At 41.1% G+C, this 21,378-nt stretch overlaps 1 long non-coding RNA gene across 1 annotated transcript in view; it reads right to left on the bottom strand.

The window, feature by feature from the left end:
- LOC143768688 (uncharacterized) overlaps positions 1-20,067 on the bottom strand; it is a 97,613-nt gene extending 77,546 nt beyond the window's left edge. Inside the window, exons 1-2 of the long non-coding RNA XR_013213992.1 lie at positions 19,948-20,067; positions 10,840-10,932 (exon numbers count right to left, since the gene is read on the bottom strand). This is a non-coding gene — a long non-coding RNA (uncharacterized LOC143768688). The remainder of the gene's footprint in view (positions 1-10,839; positions 10,933-19,947) is intronic.
- Between the last annotated feature and the right edge of the window lie 1,311 nt (positions 20,068-21,378).

Genomic DNA, 21,378 nt, shown 5'->3' with positions numbered 1-21,378 from the left:
CAGGCGCCTGAATCCTAGACAGGCACGTTGGTCGTTGTTCTTTTCCCGGTTTAATTTTGTGGTCTCGTACTTACCGGGTTCTAGGAATGTGAAGGCAGATGCTCTTTCTAGGAGTTTTGAGCCTGACTCTCCTGGGAATTCTGAACCTGCTGGTGTCCTTAAGGATGGAGTGGTTTTGTCTGCTGTCTCTCCAGATTTGTGACGTGCTTTGCAAGAATTTCAGGCGGATAGACCTGATCGTTGTCCGTCTGGTAGACTGTTTGTTCCTGACGAGTGGACCACTAGAGTCATCTCGGAAGTTCATTCTTCTACTCTGGCAGGTCATCTGGGAATTTTTGGCACCAGAGATTTGGTGGCTAGATCCTTCTGGTGGCCTTCCTTGTCTCGAGATGTGCGTGTTTTTGTGCAGTCTTGCGATGTGTGTGCTCGGGCCAAGCCTTGTTGTTCTAGGGCTAGTGGGTTGTTGTTGCCCTTGCCTATTCCGAAGAGGCCTTGGACGCACATCTCTATGGACTTTATCTCGGACCTCCCTGTTTCTCAGAAGATGTCTGTCATCTGGGTGGTGTGTGACCGTTTTTCTAAAATGGTTCATTTGGTGCCATTGCCTAAGTTGCCTTCCTCATCTGAGTTGGTCCCTCTGTTTTTTCAAAATGTGGTTCGCTTGCATGGTATTCCGGAAAACATCGTTTCTGACAGGGGTACCCAGTTCGTGTCTAGATTTTGGCGGGCAGTCTGTGCCAGGTTGGGCATTGATTTGTCTTTTTCGTCTGCATTCCATCCTCAGACCAATGGCCAGACGGAACGAACTAATCAAACTTTGGAGACTTATTTGAGGTGTTTTGTGTCTGCGGATCAGGATGATTGGGTTGCCTTTCTGCCGTTGGCGGAGTTTGCTCTTAATAATCGGGCTAGTTCTGCCACTTTGATTTCTCCTTTCTTTTGCAATTCAGGGTTTCATCCGCGTTTTTCATCTGGTCAGGTTGAATCTTCGGATTGTCCTGGAGTGGATGCGGTAGTGGATCGGTTGCATCAGATTTGGGGACAAGTGGTGGATAATTTGGAATTGTCCCAGGAGAGGACTCAGCAGTTTGCTAACCGCCGTCGTCGTGTTGGCCCCCACCTTCGCGTTGGGGACTTGGTGTGGTTGTCTTCCCGTTTTGTCCCTATGAGGGTTTCTTCTCCTAAATTTAAGCCTCGGTTCATCGGTCCTTATAGGATTTTGGAGATTCTTAACCCTGTTTCCTTTCGTTTGGACCTCCCGGCATCTTTCGCTATCCATAATGTGTTCCATCAGTCGTTGTTGCGGAGATATGAGGTACCGGTGGTTCCTTCTACTGAACCTCCTGCTCCTGTGCTGGTGGAGGGTGAATTGGGGTACGTGGTAGAAAACATCTTGGACTCCCGTATTTCCAGACGGAGACTTCAATATCTGGTTAAATGGAAGGGCTATGGTCAGGAAGATAATTCTTGGGTAACTGCCTCTGATGTTCATGCCTCGGATTTGGTTCGTGCCTTTCATAGGGCTCATCCAGATCGCCCTGGCGGTTCTTGTGAGGGTTCGGTGCCCCCTCCTTAAGGGGAGGGTACTGTTGTGTATCCGCTTTTTGGGCTCCCCTGGTGGTTGCTGGTGGTACTGGTGACTTGTTTGCACTTTGCTGCTTCTGTTCACCTGCTTCCATCAGCGTTTGGGAGTTTCCTATTTAGCCTTGCTCTCCAGTCATTTCCTTGCCGGTCATCATTGTAACCAGAGCCTTCGGTTGCATGTTCCTGCTACTAGTCTGCTGATCAGCTAAGTGGACTTTGTCCTTTTGTTTTGTACCTTTTGTCCAGTTTGCAGTTTTTGTAATTCTCTGTAGCTGGAAGCTCTTGCGGGCTGAAATTGCCACTCCTGTGTCATGAGTTGACACAGGAGTTTTAAAGTAATTTCAGGATGGTTTTTGAAAGGGTTTTCAGTTGACCGTGAAGTCCTCTTTTGTATCCTTCTGCTATCTAGTAAGTGGACCTCTCTTTGCTAAATCTACTTTCATACTGTGTATGTCTTTTCCTCTTAATTCACCGTTATTACATGTGGGGGGCTGCTATCATCTTTTGGGGTATTTCCCTAGAGGTAAGCCAGGTCTGTTTCTTCCTCTACCAGGCGTAGTTAGTCCTCCGGCTGGCGCGTGGCATATAGGAAGCCGTAGGTATGCTCCCTGGCTACTATTAGTTGTGTGGTAGATTTAGCTCACGGTCAACTCGAGTTTCCATCACCCGAGAGCTCGTTCGTTATTTATATGTTTCTTACGTTCCCTTGCCATTGGGAACCATGACAAAGAATATAACTACTATAATAATGCCCCTATGTACAAGAATATGACTACTATAATACTGCTCCTATGTACACGAATATAACTACTATAATACTGCCCCTATGTACAGGAATATAACTACTATAATACTGCTCCTATGTACAATAATATAACTACTATAATACTGCTCCTATGTACAAGAATATAACTACTATAATACTGCTATGTGCAATAATATAACTACTATAATACTTTTCCTATGTACAAGAATATAACTACTATAATACTGTTCCTCTGTACAAGAATATAACTACTATAACGCTGCCCCTATGGACAAGAATATAACTGCTATAATACTGCCCCTATATACAAGAATATAACTACATTAATATTGCTCCTATGTACAAGAATATAACAAGTATAATACTGCTCCTACGTAAAAGAATAGAACTACTATAATACTGCTCCTATGTACAAGAATAGAACTACTATAATACTGCTCCTATGTACAAGAATATAACTACTATAATACTGCTCCTATGTACAAGAATAGAACTATAATACTGCCCCTATGTACAAGAATATAACTACTATAATACTGCTCATATGTACAAGAATATAACTACTATAATACTGTCCCTATGTACAGAAATATAACCACTATAATACTGCTCCTATATACAAGAATATAACTACTATAATACTGCCTCCTATATACAAGAATATAACTACTATAATACTGCCCCTATGTACAAGAATATGACTAATATAATACTGCTCCTATGTACACGAATATAACTACTATAATACTGCCCCTATGTACAGGAATATAACTACTATAATACTGCTCCTATGTACAATAATATAACTACTATAGTACTGCTCCTATGTACAAGAATATAACTACTATAATACTGTTCCTATGTACAAGAATATAACTACTATAATGATGCCCCTATGGACAAGAATATAACTACTATAATACTGCCCCTATATACAAGAATATAACTACATTAATATTGCTCCTATGTACAAGAATATAACAAGTAAAATACTGCTCCTATGTACAAGAATAGAACTACTATAATACTGCTCCTATGTTTAAGAATAGAACTATTATAATACTGCTCCTATGTACAAGAATATAACTACTATAATAGAGCTCCTATATACAAGAATAGAACTACTATAATACTGCCACTATGTAAAGGAATAGAACTACTATAATACTGCTCCTATGTACAAGGATACAACTACTATAATACTGCCCATATGTACAAGAATATAACTACTATAATACTGCCCCTTTGTACTGGAATATAACTACTATAATACTGCTCCTATGTACAAGAATATAACTACTATAATACTGCTCCTATGTACAAGAATATAACTACTATAATACTGCTATGTGCAATAATATAACTACTATAATACTTTTCCTATGTACAAGAATATAACTACTATAATACTGTTCCTATGTACAAGAATATAACTACTAGAATGCTGCCCCTATGGACAAGAATATAACTACTATAATACTGCCCCTATATACAAGAATATAACTACATTAATATTGCTCCTATGTACAAGAATATAACAAGTATAATACTGCTCCTATGTAAAAGAATAGAACTACTATAATACTGCTCCTATGTACAAGGATACAACTACTATAATATTGCCCCTATGTACAAGAATAAAACTACTATAATACTGTTCCTATGTACAAGAATATAACTACTATAATGATGCCCCTATGGACAAGAATATAACTACTATAATACTGCCCCTATATACAAGAATATAACTACATTAATATTGCTCCTATGTACAAGAATATAACAAGTAAAATACTGCTCCTATGTACAAGAATAGAACTACTATAATACTGCTCCTATGTTTAAGAATAGAACTATTATAATACTGCTCCTATGTACAGGAATATAACTACTATAATACTGCTCCTATGTACAAGGATACAACTACTATAATACTGCTCCTATGTACAAGAATATAACTACTATAATACTGCTCCTATGTACAAGAATATAACTACTATAATACTGCTCCTATGTACAAGAATATAACTATTATAATACTGCTCCTATGTACAATAATATAACTACTATAATACTGTTCCTATGTACAAGAATATAACTACTATAATACTGTTCCTATGTACAAGAATATAACTACTATAATACTGCCCCTATGTACAAGAATATAACTACTATAATACTGCTCCTATATACAAGAATATAACTACAATAATATTGCTCCTATGAACAAGAATATAACTAGTATAATACTGCTCCTATGTACAAGAATAGAACTACTATAATACTTTTCCTATATACAAGAATAGAACTACTATAATACTGCTCCTATGTACAAGAATAGAACTACTATAATACTGCTCCTATGTACAAGAATAGAACTACTATAATACTGCCCCTATGTACAAGAATATAACTGCTATAATACTGCCCCTATGTGCAAGAATATAACTACTATAATACTGCTCCCTATGTACAGGAATATAACTACTATAATACTGCCCCTATGTGCAAGAATATAACTACTATAATACTGCCTCTATATGCAAGAATATAACTACTATAATACTTCTCCCTATGTACAGGAATATTACTACTATAATACTGCCCCTATGTGCAAAAATATAACTGCTATAATACTGCCCCTATGTGCAAGAATATAACTACTATAATACTGCCCCTATGTACAAGAATAGAACTACTATAATACTTTTCCTATATACAAGAATAGAACTACTATAATACTGCTCCTATGTACAAGAATATATCTACTATAATACTGCTCCTATGTACAAGAATAGAACTACTATAATACTGCCCCTATGTACAAGAATATAACTGCTATAATACTGCCCCTATGTGCAAGAATATAACTACTATAATACTGCTCCCTATGTACAAGAATATTACTACTATAATACTGCTCCTATGTACAAGAATATAACTATTATACTGCTCCTATGTACAAGAATATAACTACTATAATACTGCTCCTATGTACAAGAATATATCTACTATAATACTGCCCCTATGTACAAGAATATAACTATTATACTGCTCCTATGTACAAGAATATAACTTCTATAATACTGCTCCTATATACAAGAATATAGCTACTATAATACTGCTCCTATGTACAAGAATATAACTACTATAATACTGCTTCTATGTACAAGAATATATCTACTATAATGCTGCCGCTATGTACAAGAACATAACTATTATACTGCTCCTATGTACAAGAATATAACTACTATAATACTGCCGCTATGCACAAGAATATAACTATTATACTGCTCCTATGTACAAGAATATATCTACTATAATACTGCCGCTATGTACAAGAATATAACTACTATAATTCTGCTCCTATATACAAGAATATAACTACTATTATACTGCCCCTATGTACAAGAATATAACTACTATAATACTGCCCCTATGTACAAGAATATAACTACTATAATACTGCCACTATGTACAAGAATATATCTACTGTATTACTGCTCCTATGTACAAGAATATAACTACTATAATACTGCTCCTATGTACAAGAATATAACTATTATACTGCTCCTATGTACAAGAATATAACTTCTATAATACTGCTCCTATATACAAGAATATAGCTACTATAATACTGCTTCTATGTACAAGAATATAACTACTATAATACTGCTTCTATGTACAAGAATATAACTACTATAATACTGTTCCTATGTACAAGAATATAACTATTATACTGCTCCTATGTACAAGAATATAACTACTATAATAATGCTCCTATGTACAAGAATATATCTACTATAATACTGCCGCTATGTACAAGAATATAACTACTATAATTCTGCTCCTATATACAAGAATATAACTACTATTATACTGCCCCTATGTACAAGAATATAACTACTATAATACTGCCCATTGTACAAGAATATAACTACTATAATACTGCTCCTATATACAAGAATATAACTACTATAATACTGCTCCTATGTACAAAAATATAACTACTATAATACTGCCCCTATGTACAAGAATATAACTACTATAATATTGCCACTATGTACAAGAATATATCTACTATATTACTGCTCCTATATACAAGAATATAACTACTATAATACTGCTCCTATGTACAAGAATATAACTATTATACTGCTCCTATGTAGAAGAATATAACTACTATAGTATTGCTCCTATGTACAAGAATATAGCTACTATAATACTGCTCCTATGTACAAGAAAATAACTACTATAATGCTGCTCTTATGTACAAGAATATAACTATTATACTGCTCCTATGTTCAAGAATATATCTACTATAATACTGCCCCTATGTACAAGAATATAACTACTATAATACTGCCCATTGTACAAGAATATAACTACTATAATACTGCTCCTATATACAAGAATATAATTACTATAATACTGCCCCTATGTACAAGTATATAGCTACTATAGTACTGACCCTATGAACAAGAATATAACAACTGTAATACTGCTCCTATATGCAAGAATATAACTACTATAATACTGCTCCTATGCACAAGAATATAACTATTATAATACTGCCCCTATGTACAGGAATATAACTACTATGATACTGCTCCTATATACAAGAATATAACTACTATAATACTGCTCCTATATACAAGAATATAACTACTATAATACTGTCCCCTATGTACAAGAATATAACTACTATATTACTGCTCCTATATACAAGAATATAACTACTATAATACTGCCCCTATGTACAAGAATATAACTACTATGACACTGCTCCTGTATACAAGAATATAACTACTATAATACTGCTCCTATATACAAGAATATAACTACTATAATACTGACCCCTATATACAAGAATATAACTACTATAATACTGCTCCTATATAAAAGAATATAACTACTATAATACTGCCCCTATGTACAAGAATATAACTACTGTAATACTGCCCCTATGTACAATAATATAACTACTATAATACTGCTCCTATATACAAGAATATAACTACTTTAATACTGCCCCTATGTACAAGAATATAACTACGATAATACTGCTCCTATATACAAGAATATAACTACTATAATACTGCTCCTGTGTACAAAAATATAACTACTATAATACTGTTCCCTATGTACAAGAACATAACTACTATAATACTGCTCTTATATACAAGAATATAACTACTATAATACTGCTCCTACATACAAGAATATAACTGCTATAATACTGCCCCTATGTACAAGAATATAACTACTATAATACTGCCCCTATGTGCAAGAATATAACTACTATAATACTGCCCCTATGTACAAGAATATATCTACTATGATGCCATCTGTAGACAGTAGAAATATAATACAATCTCTTTTTATTTCTATAACTACTAGAATAGTATTTATAACTCTACTGTTTTCACTACTAATTACAAATTATATGTTTATATATTATATTCTGTGCATTTTATCCATATAGTACTTACCTTACATTTCGTAGTCATCATCAATAAGCTGAGTATCACAGCCAGCAGTGCGCGCTCCATTCTTCAGCTTATTTTACAGGTTTTACAATTGTACTATTTACCTTTTTAATCCCCGGCGTCTCGTCCTTTTATATCTGCTTCCACTGGCAACTGCGTCACTCGTTGTACTCATGAGGGAGAAAAAAGCTGCGGCTCCCCACCGATGTGCTAACCTCCTCTAACATGGGAATCCCCTCGCTACCCACCGGCACCCTCCGTCATCATATGACCCAATAATAACAGGAGATTAGACTTTTCCTCTGCTTAATTCACATCTCACTGATTCATGAAAATTCCAGCTAATCGGCATACTATTGTACACGGAATAGTCATGTCCAAATGTCCAACTTTCTCAGGCTCCAAAAACTACAAGTCTTACTAATTCCTAGGGCATAATCCACTTTTTCAAGACTATCATTTAGTGCTTGATATTTTACCCCTGGGACCTTCGTTTATCCGGATGACAGAGCTCCATCACGAAACGTCAGTAAAGAAGTGGCTGCGCATGTGGCTGGACAGGGGCACAGTTAGCTCCATATGTGGCGACTTATGGCCTGGGCAGTTGCCCTCTGCACTGGGGCGAAACGGTCGCTGAGTAAACTCCCAGACATAGTGAGCATGGAACTGGAGTATGCTGTGTCCCCACGAAGTACAGTACCACAGGGCAAGTCATCCGCCAAGTATCAGTTAGCTACGGACATAGTAATTCCCTCGACTGGGGCGAAACAGCTCAAGGAAGGACTGACCATTGTAGACCTGGGTAGGGAGGACCTAGAGGAACTGTGTGACGTGGTCCGTCCTGGGTACGTGCAGTGTGAGGAGAAGGAAAGCAGAGGGAAAGAAACAGGCATTGATTCCACTCATGATGCTGTAAGGACTATAAATGTGCTGAGAAAAAGTAAAGTTGTTTGTTTGAAAATTGAACCGGTCTGTGTCTCCATCTTTATAAGACCAACTCATGAACGCCTGCAGCGGGACAGAGATGACCCTGGTGACGCTGAGAGGAGAGGCACAGATATACAAAAAGATGGCCAGAGTTTGCCTGTAATGGAAGGCCAGGGCACTAACAAATCAGAGTGATTGGCCACAACTACTACCCTGGTCCAGCCCCTTACACAATAATGCCCCATTAAAGAGGGATCCGCGTCAAGCACACTTATGATAACTCAATAGATGAGCAAGATGAAAATATGCGCTGGCCAGAACGGAGAAGCTGCGCAGCTCTTTCCAGTGTACTACTTGTAGATCCCTTACAAATAAATCGAGAAAGAAGCGCATGCCAGCTGACCTCCGCTTTCTAGGCAGCGGCCAATCATTCCCCAATAAAGAGGGTCTCTCGTCAATCACACTTATGATTATTCAATAAATGAGCGAGATGGAAGCATGCGTTGGCCAGAACTGAGAAGCTGCGCATGTGCGGCTCTCTCCATTGTTTCTTATGCATTGCTCTGCAATTCTTTTAGCTCTCCTACAAATAAATGGAGAGCGCTGTGCATGTGCAACTAGGTATGAATATGTCATAAATGTACAAAATGGAACCATCGCTTTAATGGGATTTCCTAGTTTAGAAAAAAAAATAAATAACAATTCTAACTCCCCCATCAATTATATTTGGGGAAATGTTTCTATTTAGGGTCAGATCATTTATTATTTAACGCAGAGATCAGTTCCTATTACATCGGGAGGACCCTACATGTCCTTGGAGTACACAGAAAGCACACTATTTATAACAAGTAATGGTGTAATACTTCATTTCACCTGTGGGGGTGCTGCAGAAAAATTGAACACTTGTTGCGAGTTACTTTTCGGAGCAAAGCTGATCGTTAGGAGTCAGAACAGTTGGAAAAAAAGTATCGACTTATTACAAGAGGCCAAAATGGACATCCCCTTGAAGAAATGAGATTTTTAGCTCATGCCCTGTGGATGGCAGAGAATGCCGGGCAGCTGCTGATAATAATATTCCCTGCATCTTAATGATGGGTTATTCACAAATCCAAGAACGCCGTCTAAACAAGTGAAATAGAAATATCCCAGGACGCGGGTCACACATTATCTGCAAGTGGCGCTGGGACGATTCCGAGAGGTTTAAGAGTCATAGAATAAATTTGTTGTTCTCTCATTCTGTTTATTAAGAACTTTGCCTCCCTGGACGCGGAAAGTTACGACGAGGGCGAGACGCGGGGTGACGGGGATGATTGCCGCGCTGCCCCCGGTCCTCAGACTGACGCTCGTTGTTGATCAGCTTGTTTTCTATAGCGAGAGCGAAACGCGTTGCTCTTACTTGAGAATAAATGAGAAATGTTACAGAAGAATCCCACGCGGGACCACCGAGCGCCGGCTTCAATCTGCCATTTATAAGGGGGGCGCGGGTGGAGAATCCGGGTCAGTTCGTGACTTTTAAGTAACACTTGAGGAGTCTGAACCCTTCACACGATATTACTTTACATTCTTCAGCTTTTCGTGTAAAGAACATTGATCCCCCATTATTGTCACTTCTCGTCCCATCACACAAACTTGGACACAAATCTTCCTGTTCCTAATAGCCAAGAGGCTCTGCAGTAGCCAGTTCAATATGCCATACACAGATTTCACAATACAAGCTTAAATACGTTTTAGACCCGTTGGGGCAGGTGAGCTTACTTTGAAACGCCATCGCATTACGACTGTATAATCCTTTTTTCGAAAGTTTCCCTTTGGGCTTGTAAAATTCTTGTTTCCTTTTAAGGCTTGCACATCCAATTTTAGATTTCCAGAGTAAGTACACCAGCCTCATCAGGTCCAATATATCTATGTAGTTTGCATGGTGAAATCTGGCGAAGGGGGTCCCCTTTAATACAATGTAACATTGTACCGCCTAATCATACATATGATCACTGACAGTCGGATAGCAGTGTAATCCTGCACTGGTTCATATAGATAAATTGCAGAGGTCAATGTATAATACGGGCAATAACTTACCGCCAACTCTAGGAAGATCTCCACTTTCATCAGTCACAACCGTCATGCGCCGCTGTAATCCATACCCGACATCGCGGTGGAAATGGAACTTGCCTGTAAATATGACAACAGAAGTAATTTCCAGTAAACAGGTGGTTAATGGTGTCTGCCTCTAATGCAGACTGGTGGTTGTCGGACCATTAACGATAATCCATAATGTATTTTTGGTAATACACATCTTTTATGTATGGTAATGTAATGTAGTGCGCCGCTGATCGGGCATATATCAGGCGTCACGTCAATGTTTTCTCAATTGTATTATTTAATTTGCCATAGGCCAATAGGTTCCAGAATGATAGATATTTTATACATCCAGTATCCGGCTTATTACAAATCACACGGCATCGGAGAGCCCCGGCCTACCACAGAGGGAAGGTACACGGAGCAATAAATCATCAAATGCTTCTCATTTCTTCCACCCATTCATCAGGTCCTAACAAAGCAAGGGCTACTGAATGCCGCCCTGGGCAACCAGCAAAGTAGGGTCCTCCACCTGTGGAAACAGGAGTATTCTACACAATTGTGGACTTCCATTTTGAGTTCTAATAATCTTCAGATTACTGCAATGAAGTGCCAATAATATACACCCCACATAATACCACATCACTGCCATATAGTGCACAGAATATCTCATTACTGCCTTATAGTGCACATAATATCTCATGTGCCTGGATTACTTCCCGAACTCTCGTGTTTTCACCCTGATCTTGACCCAGCTTGTACCCTGACTCTGTGATTGCCCCCTCACTCAATCCTGACCCCAGGTAGTTCGACTGCGCACTGACTGATCCCCTGTCATCTGACTCTGGCTACTTCAACTATTACAGTTCTGATTTTGTCCCTACAGATTCTGATTACACTTGCCTTGGGCTCGCTTTACCAGCCAGCAGCTTATCCATGGACACAACCCAGGAGACCCCGCAATAACTCCAGATACTGGAAAAGAGGTTAATGCTTGTTTTCCTATCAAGTCTATCCATGGAAGCCTCTTTGAGCTAAGTTAGACTTTGAATGGACACAAAAGCTCCCAATGGTCCTATTTTCCCACTATTCTGGATTCTCCGTGGACACAACCCAGGGGACCCGCAATAACTCCATATCCCTGAAAAGGGGTTCAGGCTTGTGTTTCTACCGTGGAGGCCTTTTTGAGCTAAGTTAGACTTTAAATAGGCACAATAGGTCTCAATGGTCTCTTTCTACACATCTCTACCACCCAATTCATTATTTCGAGTAGACCTGGCCTCTAACGCTGGTAAGTCGTAGGCATCTCCACGACACTAAGCTCTTTTATAATTTCTCCTGGAATAAGCACAGTAGCTTCCTTGTGATCTCCAGTTTTCCCACTATTCTGGCTTCTCCGTGGACATGTAGCGCCCCCACCGCCGCAGGGCCGAGGGGTACCCGGTACCGGGCCTCTGAGTCTCTGCTCCGGGGTTGTCACGGCGGCTAGGCCCCGGTCCGTGACCCTGCCGTGGGGCGTACAGTGAATAATAGATATGGATGATGGTGGTGACGCTGTAGTGGTGCAGTGCAGTAAATAACGAGGACACCAGGTTGCAGTCTCTTTACCTCTTTACTGAAGATCTCTGAGTCCTCAGTCCGGAACACGGTTCACCAGGCTGCGCAAGTCCGGCCGGTCCAATGGCACCTCCAGAGTTCTCTTCACAGGTGGAAATCGGTGCCTTCCTACTAGCGCTATGTGTTGTGGTCCTTCCCTGCTGTGCTTACGGAAAGTCCCCCACAACTGTTGTGTCTGTTTCTTAAGTTCCCTCACAACTCGATTAGATGATGTTCTGCTAATCCCCCGTCCCTCCCTGATGTTCTGGTTGGGACGGCACCCGTTTGACGGGTAGGCTCGGAGCTCTTCCGGGACCCTAGAGTCGCCCCTCTCCACAAGTTGCCCCCCAAGACTGCATAGGTGATATAAGTTAGACAGCCCGCCTTAGACTGACTGTCCTGCCGCTGTTTGAAGTATTGCTTGAAGCTGAATGTTATGATACTCCCTCGGCGTTCCGGCCACCGGTAGTGCGCCTCAATAGGATGTTGCTTCGGTCTTACAGCACGACTCCTACTGGTATTTCTCCTTTGCGTGGTCTCGTTTCTCACTCAGCACAATCTATCTCTCTTCTAGTCCTTCCTTGGGCACCGCCGCTACCCGGAGCAGGCACGGTCCCGTTACGTTCGTTCAAGTTGCCAAGCCTCTGTCAGGATCCCACCCCTGACAGAGACCCTACTGTATCTTCCCCCACAACACCCTCTGCCACAAGGTGTTGCCTGGTTCCAACCCAGTCAGCTTTCTCATCTAACTTCCTGCCTGACCCCCAGTTTACCCACTATGGTGGGGAGTGGCCTAATGAATAGCACCCTTAGCTCCCCCCGGAGGCCCGGCTGTGAAATGTATTGGTGTCTGTGATACCTGATCCGATGAACTCCTTCAGTGCCATCAGACGCACCATAGCTCCCCATAGTGGCGGAGCCACAGCACTGCAACGACCAGGACTCTGGGGTGCTGCAGACACAACCCAGATGACCCCGCAATAACTTAAGATCCCTAAAAAGGGGTTAAGGTTCGTGTTTCTACTGTGGAAGCCTTTTTGAGCTAAGTTACACTTTGAATGGGCACAATAGCTCCCAATGGTCTCTTTCTACACATCTCTAGCACCCAAGTAATTATTTCGAGTAGACCTGACCTCTAACGCTGGTAAGTCGTAGGCACCTCCACGACACTAAGCTCTTTTATAATTTCTCCTGGAATAAACACAGTAGCTTCCTTGTGATCTCCAGTTTTCCCACTATTCTGGCTTCTCCGTGGACACAACGCAGGGGACCCCGCAATAACTCCAGACCCTTGACAAGGAGTTAAGGCTCGTATTTCTTCCGTGGAAGCCTTTTTGAGCTAAATTAGACTTTGAATGGACAAAAAAGCTCCCAATGGTCTCTTTCTACACATCTCTACCACCCAATTCGTTATTTCGAGTAGACCTGGCCTCTAACGCTGGTAAGTCGTAGGCACCTCCACGACACTAAGCTCTTTTATAATTTCTCCTGGAATAAACACAGTAGCTTCCTTGTGATCTCCAGTTTTCCCACTATTCTGGCTTCTCCGTGGACACAACGCAGGGGACCCCGCAATAACTCCAGACCCTTGAAAAAGAGTTAAGGCTCGTATTTCTACCGTGGAAGCCTTTTTGAGCTAAATTAGACTTTGAATGGACAAAAAAGCTCCCAATGGTCTTTCTACACATCTCTACCACCCAATTCATTATTTCGAGTAGACCTGGCCTCTAACGCTGGTAAGTCGTATGCACCTCCATGACACTAAGCTCTTTTCTAATTTCTCCTGGAATATGCACAGTAGCTTCCTTGTGATCTCCAGTTTTCTCACTTATTCTGGCGAGGTCCCCGTAGAAATAAGAAGCTGCATCAATCCCCGGTATTACATTCCCCCCGAAACCTCCTCCAAAAAAGCTATCCTCCAGCCTCCCTGCCCCTTCTCCTCTCTGCCTCTCCAAAAGTCTTTGAAACCTACTCGGCTTTCATGCAAAAGAATGTTCTCTCCGGTTGATCTCAGACAATGTCACCTTCTGATTATGGCTTTGTTATTTTAATTGGTTTATATTAGGATCCCCCTTCCCAAGTCTCCACATTTTACCTCCCCCTCTCTCACTGCCACACAAAGTGCATGAATGACATTGAAGAAAAGCCGGCTCTGCGGAGACCTACAAAGTACAGCACTCCTGCAATGACCTGTTTGCCAGGATGACTCTCATTATTTTTTAATGGAGCTTGAGACCTGCTCTTTTCAGATTTAGCAGAGCTGAGTTTGTCAAATAGCGCAACTCATTGTTATATCTGTGGTTTATTTTTTATAGCACTGCAGTTAAACTTACTGCATTGCCATAATGGAGGTCTTTTTTATTCAATGGGATTATCTGGCGCTGGGAGGATGACGTTACGACCTCACATACCTACAATGACACATGCACGACGCCTGCCGATCACGCACTCATCTCGGCAGGTACGTGGGGATGTCACATCATTGGCAGCCCTCACCCCCATGCAGAAAAACCCTTTTAAGGCTGGAATTCCCACCATTGGCCAAAATGTCCACCAACCTCCTGTATCTTCCCTGACCAGAAGAAAGGCACTTGGTCTACCAACGACACAGCTAACACTAATGTCAAACATTCTGTCAAAAACTTTGTACACAGAATTTTTTTTATTTCTCATTTTTTTTCTAAATACAAAACTAAGCTTCTTTCCAAATAATCTTCATTAACAATTTTCTACTGTTTTGCTACTACAGAGTGTTTATTAAAGCTTTTTCCAGCTCAGTGTTGTTCAAAAATGCTAGAAATGTATCAAAGTTCCTGCTCTTGATGGATCTGTTTGCTTCTATCTCTCTTTTCTCAGTGTCAGAGATATCTGGAGGAATGGTGAAGAGGTTGTACACAGATCTCCACATCCTGGAGAGGGTAGAAAGCATGCACAGTCTCAGGGAGGGCACCGAAAGCAGGCTGTAGATAGGAAGGACAGTAGAAAGCATGCACTGTCTCAGGGAGGCCAAATAAAAAAGGTTGCATATGAGGATGATAGTAAAAAGCATGCACAGTCTCAAGGAGGCCAAAGAAAACAGGTTGTAAATAAGGAGGACAGTAGAAAGCATGCACAGTCTCAGGGAGACCAAATAAAACAAGTTTTAGGTAAGGATGGCAGAAGTTAGCTTGAATAGTCTCAGGGAGGCCAAATAAATCACGTTGAAGTTAAGAAGGTCAGAAGAAAGCATGCACAGTCTCAGGGAGGACAAAGGAAACAGACTGTAGATAAGGAGGACAGTAGAAAGCATGCACAGTCTCATACAGTCCAAATAAATTAAGTTGTAGATAAGGAAGATAGTAAAAACCATGCAAAGTCTCAGGGAGGGCACGGAATACAGGTTGCAGATAAGGAGGACAATAGAAAACATGCACTGTCTCAGGGAGGACACTGAATACAGGTATTAAATAAGAAGGACAGGAGAAAGCATACACAGTCTCATGAAACCAAATAAATCATGTTGAAGATAAGTAAGACAAAAGAAAGCATGCAAAATTTCAGGGAGGCCAAAGAAAACAGGTTGCAGAAAAGTAGGACAGTAGAAAGCATGCACAGTCTCAGGAGGCCAAATAAAACAGATTATAGATAAGGAGGACAGAAGAAGCATGCACAGTCTCAGGGAGGTCAAAGAAAAAAGGTTGTAGATAAGGGAGACAGAAGGAAGCGTGCACAGTCTCAGGGAGCTCAAAGAAAACAGGTTGTAGATAAGGAAGCTGCACATGAAGTGTAGATGCTGTGCTGGTATATGAACTAATGAAAATAGCAGCAACCTGGATACACAAAGAGATTACCGTATATCTAGACTATATTATTGGGAGAGACCCGTCTGCTGAAGAAAAATCTGAAACTTGTATAAGGCTGCAAACTGTATATCACCAGTCTGAAAACAAATGTAGGAATAAATATTTTAAACTGCAATTTAGTACAATGGTGAGGGAGTTGTACACAGATCTCCACATCCTAGAGAGGGTAGGAAGCATGCACAGTTACAAGGAGGGCAGAGAAAACAGTAGATAAGGAAGACAGCACATGAAGCACAGAAGCTGTGTTGATATATGAGATAATAAATACAGCAACACCATGGATATGCACAGAGATTATATCCAGATTATATTACTAGGAGAGGCACATCTACAGAAGAAAAATCTGAAGCTTGGATCAGGCTACAAACTGCACATCAGGGGTCTGAAAATTAATGAATGAATGAAGATTGTCGACTGAAACTTAGTGCAATTTTATTTCCTAAATGTAACCACTAACATTTGTAATAAGAATTTTTTTCACTTTAATGATGCCCATAACCATTGAAGCTTCGAGTATGTTTGCAGATTGTTATGAGAGACTGTGCATAGCCCCATTATAAGAAGTTCCCTCCATTCCTGTCCAGAGACTGATTGCTAATAAAGGAAACCATTCTGAGAAGAGCCCGCTATGTCTGTACAGAGACTCTTCCACCTGTTGCTTGTTGCATTATTACCACTCTTTGCTTTCTTGAAATACAATCACAGTGATATTAGTGTTATAGCCTCCATGACACGTTCACTAGGAAAAAAGTAAATGCACCCAGTGGCACGAGGTTCCATTACACTAGTCCTCACATCTTGCATATTTCCCCCACTTGTCAGGCTTCCCTATCTCTCTCTGTCCCTCTATGGAGTCACCGCTCTCTGACTGCCAAGAGCTAAGTTTTTAAGTCTTTAAAGATTCCCATACACATTAGACTGGGCTCAGTTTACAGTCTAATATGTATGGGGCATCTGACATACGAGGTCATGGGAGATAAGGATCTGGCTTGTATGGATAATTTTCTTCTCCCTAAGATAAGCATCTCAAGGGATGGGCCTCCTGACCACGACTCACAATAGACTGGGCCTCCTGACCACGACTCATAATAGAGATTGTGCCTCCAGACCATGACTCATAGTAGAGACTGTGCCTCCTGACCACGACTTATAATAGAGACTGTGCCTCCTGACCAGGACTCATAGTAGAGACTGGGCCTCCAGACCATGACTCATAGTAGAGACTGTGCCTCCTGACCAAGACTTATAATAGAGACTGTGCCTCCTGACCAGGACTCATAGTAGAGACTGGGCCTCCAGACCATGACTCATAGTAGAGACTGTGCCTCCTGACCATGACTCATAGTAGAGACTATGCCTCCTGACCACGACTCATAATAGAAACTGTGCCTCCTGACCACGACTCATAATAGAGACTGTGCCTCCAGACCACGACTCATAGTAGAGACTGTGCCTCCTGACCACGACTCATAGTAGAGACTGTGCCTCCTGACCACGACTCATAATAGAGACTATGCCTCCTGACCACGACTCATAGTAGAGACTGTACCTCCTGACCACGACTCATAATAGAGACTGTGCCTCCTGACCACGACTCATAATAGAAACTGTGCCTCCTGACCACGACTCATAATAGAAACTGTGCCTCCTGACCACGACTCATAATAGAGACTGTGCCTCCTGACCACGACTCATAGTAGAGACTGTGCCTCCTGACCACGACTTATAATAGAGACTGTGCCTCCTGACCAGGACTCATAGTAGAGACTGTGCCTCCAAAAAATGACTCATAGAGACAGTGCCGTCACTCCAGACTGTGTCTTAAAATCATGACTTATAGCGACTGTGCCTCCAGAAAATGACTCATAGAGACTGTGCCTACAGACCATGACTCATAGAGACTCTGACTCCAGATCATGACTCATAGAGACTGTTCTCCCAAGCCATAGCTCTAAGACTGTGCCTCCAGACCAATATTAATAGAGGCTGTACCTCCAAACCATAACAAATTGTAGAGACTGTGCCTCCAGACCAGGAGTCATAGAGGCTGTGCCTCCAAACATGACTAATTGTAGAGACTGTGCCTCCAACCAAGACTCATATAAACTGTACCTCCAGACCACAATTCATAGAGACTGCCTCCAGACCACAACTCATAGATGTTGTACCGCCAGACCACAATTCGTATAAACTATACCTCCAGACCACAATTCATAGAGACTGTGCCTCCAGACCACCTATCAGATCTACAGGGCCCACAGACCTCAAAGTCCTTACCATCCCACACAGAACTCGCCCAGACCCATAACTTACAAGGAGCAACACTGTCAGCCCCTGGCCACTATGGTCTTCCCATTGCCCGATCACTAAGCCTCATTTTACAAGACAGCACTTTAAGATTCACTCTCGATTAACATCTCCTCCTCCCACTCCCACAGCTCCTCAGAAATCACACAGCCACCACTTCCAGGTCCTCAACTCTTCGTTCAGTCTCCACTTAATTATAGAGGACACATTGTCACTTCTGATGACCAAGCTTTTGCTAAGATCACTGATCCCAGCACCTCCATACTCTACTCAATGACGTCAAACCTCTCCAATTAATGTCCTTCCTCTAGGCCTAACTGCCCCTCTTGGCATCACCTGCTCGAACATCAGCCAGCATTAGACTTTTCCTACTCCTAAATAGAACAACACACCTTTCCTACAACTATGGAGCGATCTCAGGAGTTGTAATATCACCAGCCCCTTCATCTAACAGCAGCAAACTGAGCTAGCTCAGATGGCTGCTGCTTAACCACCTAAATACTGCTGTCAACCTCTGTAGCAGCATTTAAGTGGTGGATTCCTTGTGAGGCACCTTGGGGAATCTTAAAAAAAACTATACAATTTTTAGTATTGCCGTAATCGTACTGACCTTACGATTCATTTTTACAGCACAATGAACTTTGTAAAAATAAAACAAAAAAAAAACAACGGCGGAATTTCATCTTTTTTTCACAGCATTTGACCTCACTTGGAATTTTGTTGCCATTTTTTCTTTTTAAAACATCACAGTAAAACAAATGTTATCATTCAAAGGTACAACTTGATTTGCAAAAAAAAAAAAGCCCTTATGCAGCTATCTTGATGGAAAAATTAAAAAAAAGTTAGGTCTCTTGGAGGAAGGGTGGGAAAAAAATGCAATCGGAAAATCAAAACTTGGTTGCAGAGATGAGTTGTTAAGGGGTTAAAGGAGTCAGTACTGAGTATTCAGTAATGAATATGCATCTAACAACAAACATTGTACAATGAATGGTCAGCTATAATTAGGTGTAAATGTAAATATTCATCTTTGCGTTCGTTAGGCTTCTGCATGCATGCACAATGTGACAAATGCAGCTTTGCATCATCGGTGCATCCAGGTCTTGCATTTCGGAGAAAGCTTCCTAGTTGCACCCATCCACCAGACCTTTGATATCCGTCTCCATTAATCCTTGAAGATTCGCTGTATCGTTGCCTGCTGCAGGTATGCAGTGTATCACTGCTCATTACGCAAGCGCTGCAAGCAACCTGCAGGTGTTCTGCCACCCTGCAGAGCATTAAATAGCTCATCACTTAATGCCTGCCGAGTCTTGTGTAACGTTGGCCCCCCTTAGCGCTGCCAACCTGTAGGACATTGTCTACTTACAGCCCATTCGGAAGCCGGATACAGCCCAACAGAGCATTGCTTAATTAATTTTTCATTGCTCGAGACTGCAGCACGTTGCTTCATTTGACGCTTAACTGCTAAGCTTCTATAGCGCATGACTCCATTGACTACATCTGGCAATAGACCTGCGGGGGAACAGAACCGCTCGCAGAGAAATGGTATCGTTCAAGGTAGATCTTCACTACCTGAATAGGATGACATTCCGCTGAAAGAAGCCGCGCGATGGCAAGAATAGCTTCATGTTTACTCCGTCTCGGCGGTATTATCTCCAAGAGACTGGAATGCGGAAAAAGGAGAGCGATATCCTCTGTGATGTTCTCGTATCGCCTTGCCAAACCAATAATATCCAGAATCTTGCAAAATCTGCGACGGCAACTTCCGTGGCCAGATCTGTCAGCGTGACGGCGCTCACTGAGTCTTTTGAAATCCATCCAGCGACAAATATAAAAACAGAAAAAAGCGTAAATTGACCTACGATGAACATTATCAAATTTGCAACATGAAAATTCTTTTCGGAGTAGATGGCCAACTTGATCCATATGTTGAATACCTGCATTTAATTTGTGCCGATTTTGCCACCAAATATAAGGCAGATTTGCTGCAAACATCCGCTGTGGAAATTGTAAGATGCGTCCAAATCTGGATTTAGTTGCAGTTTCAAATGTAAAAAAAAATAAATGTAGCATATTTATTTTTATTTTTCTTATTTTTTCTTTTTCTTTATCTTTTTTGAAACTCCCATCATAAATCGACTAGCGAGGGAACCCAAAACTAGTTTTATACCTTCCATGCACATCACTTTTAAAGTCATGAAAGTAGGGTTCCTACAACCTCATGATACCCTCATAGGTGCCCCTGATTACCCCCGAAAAAGTGTTTCATTCGTGTTGCATGCTGGATGCCAATTACATGGTCCAGATCGTACCAGTCCCTCTTCTATCCGGATGGAAATGGATGACGTCTCCTCGCTGTCATCCACACAGTGCATGAAGTTTCGCGCCAGCCCTGTGGAATTAGAGACCTACGCAGTCGACCTGCGTCAGCACTGGATTCACCCTTCGGACCGGTTGGGACAATTTGCAAGCTGATGGGCAGGGTTTATTATAAGGTATAAAACTGGTGATAGGTTTCCTATAAAATCTAAATCCCTGGGTCAATTTCCATTGCCAATTTTTATCTGCAGTGTGTGGATATATTTTCATAAAATCTCTGCAATTTTGGATTACTGAGTAGATTTTGAGACTATTAAATCCCAATATATACGATCTGTATGGTCGTACCTTTATATATCTGTGAGAGCTATGGGATATCCGGCAGATACCATTCCTCAGAGATGTTCTCCACTTATAATGTTAGTTTCCACTCAGGAACCACATGGATAAACATGACATCTTTCCGGCTGGCATCCAT

The sequence above is a fragment of the Ranitomeya variabilis genome, chromosome 4 (assembly GCF_051348905.1).
Source record: "Ranitomeya variabilis isolate aRanVar5 chromosome 4, aRanVar5.hap1, whole genome shotgun sequence".
Taxonomy (NCBI): Eukaryota; Metazoa; Chordata; class Amphibia; order Anura; family Dendrobatidae; genus Ranitomeya; species Ranitomeya variabilis.
This window is presented reverse-complemented; position numbering and strand designations above follow the sequence as displayed.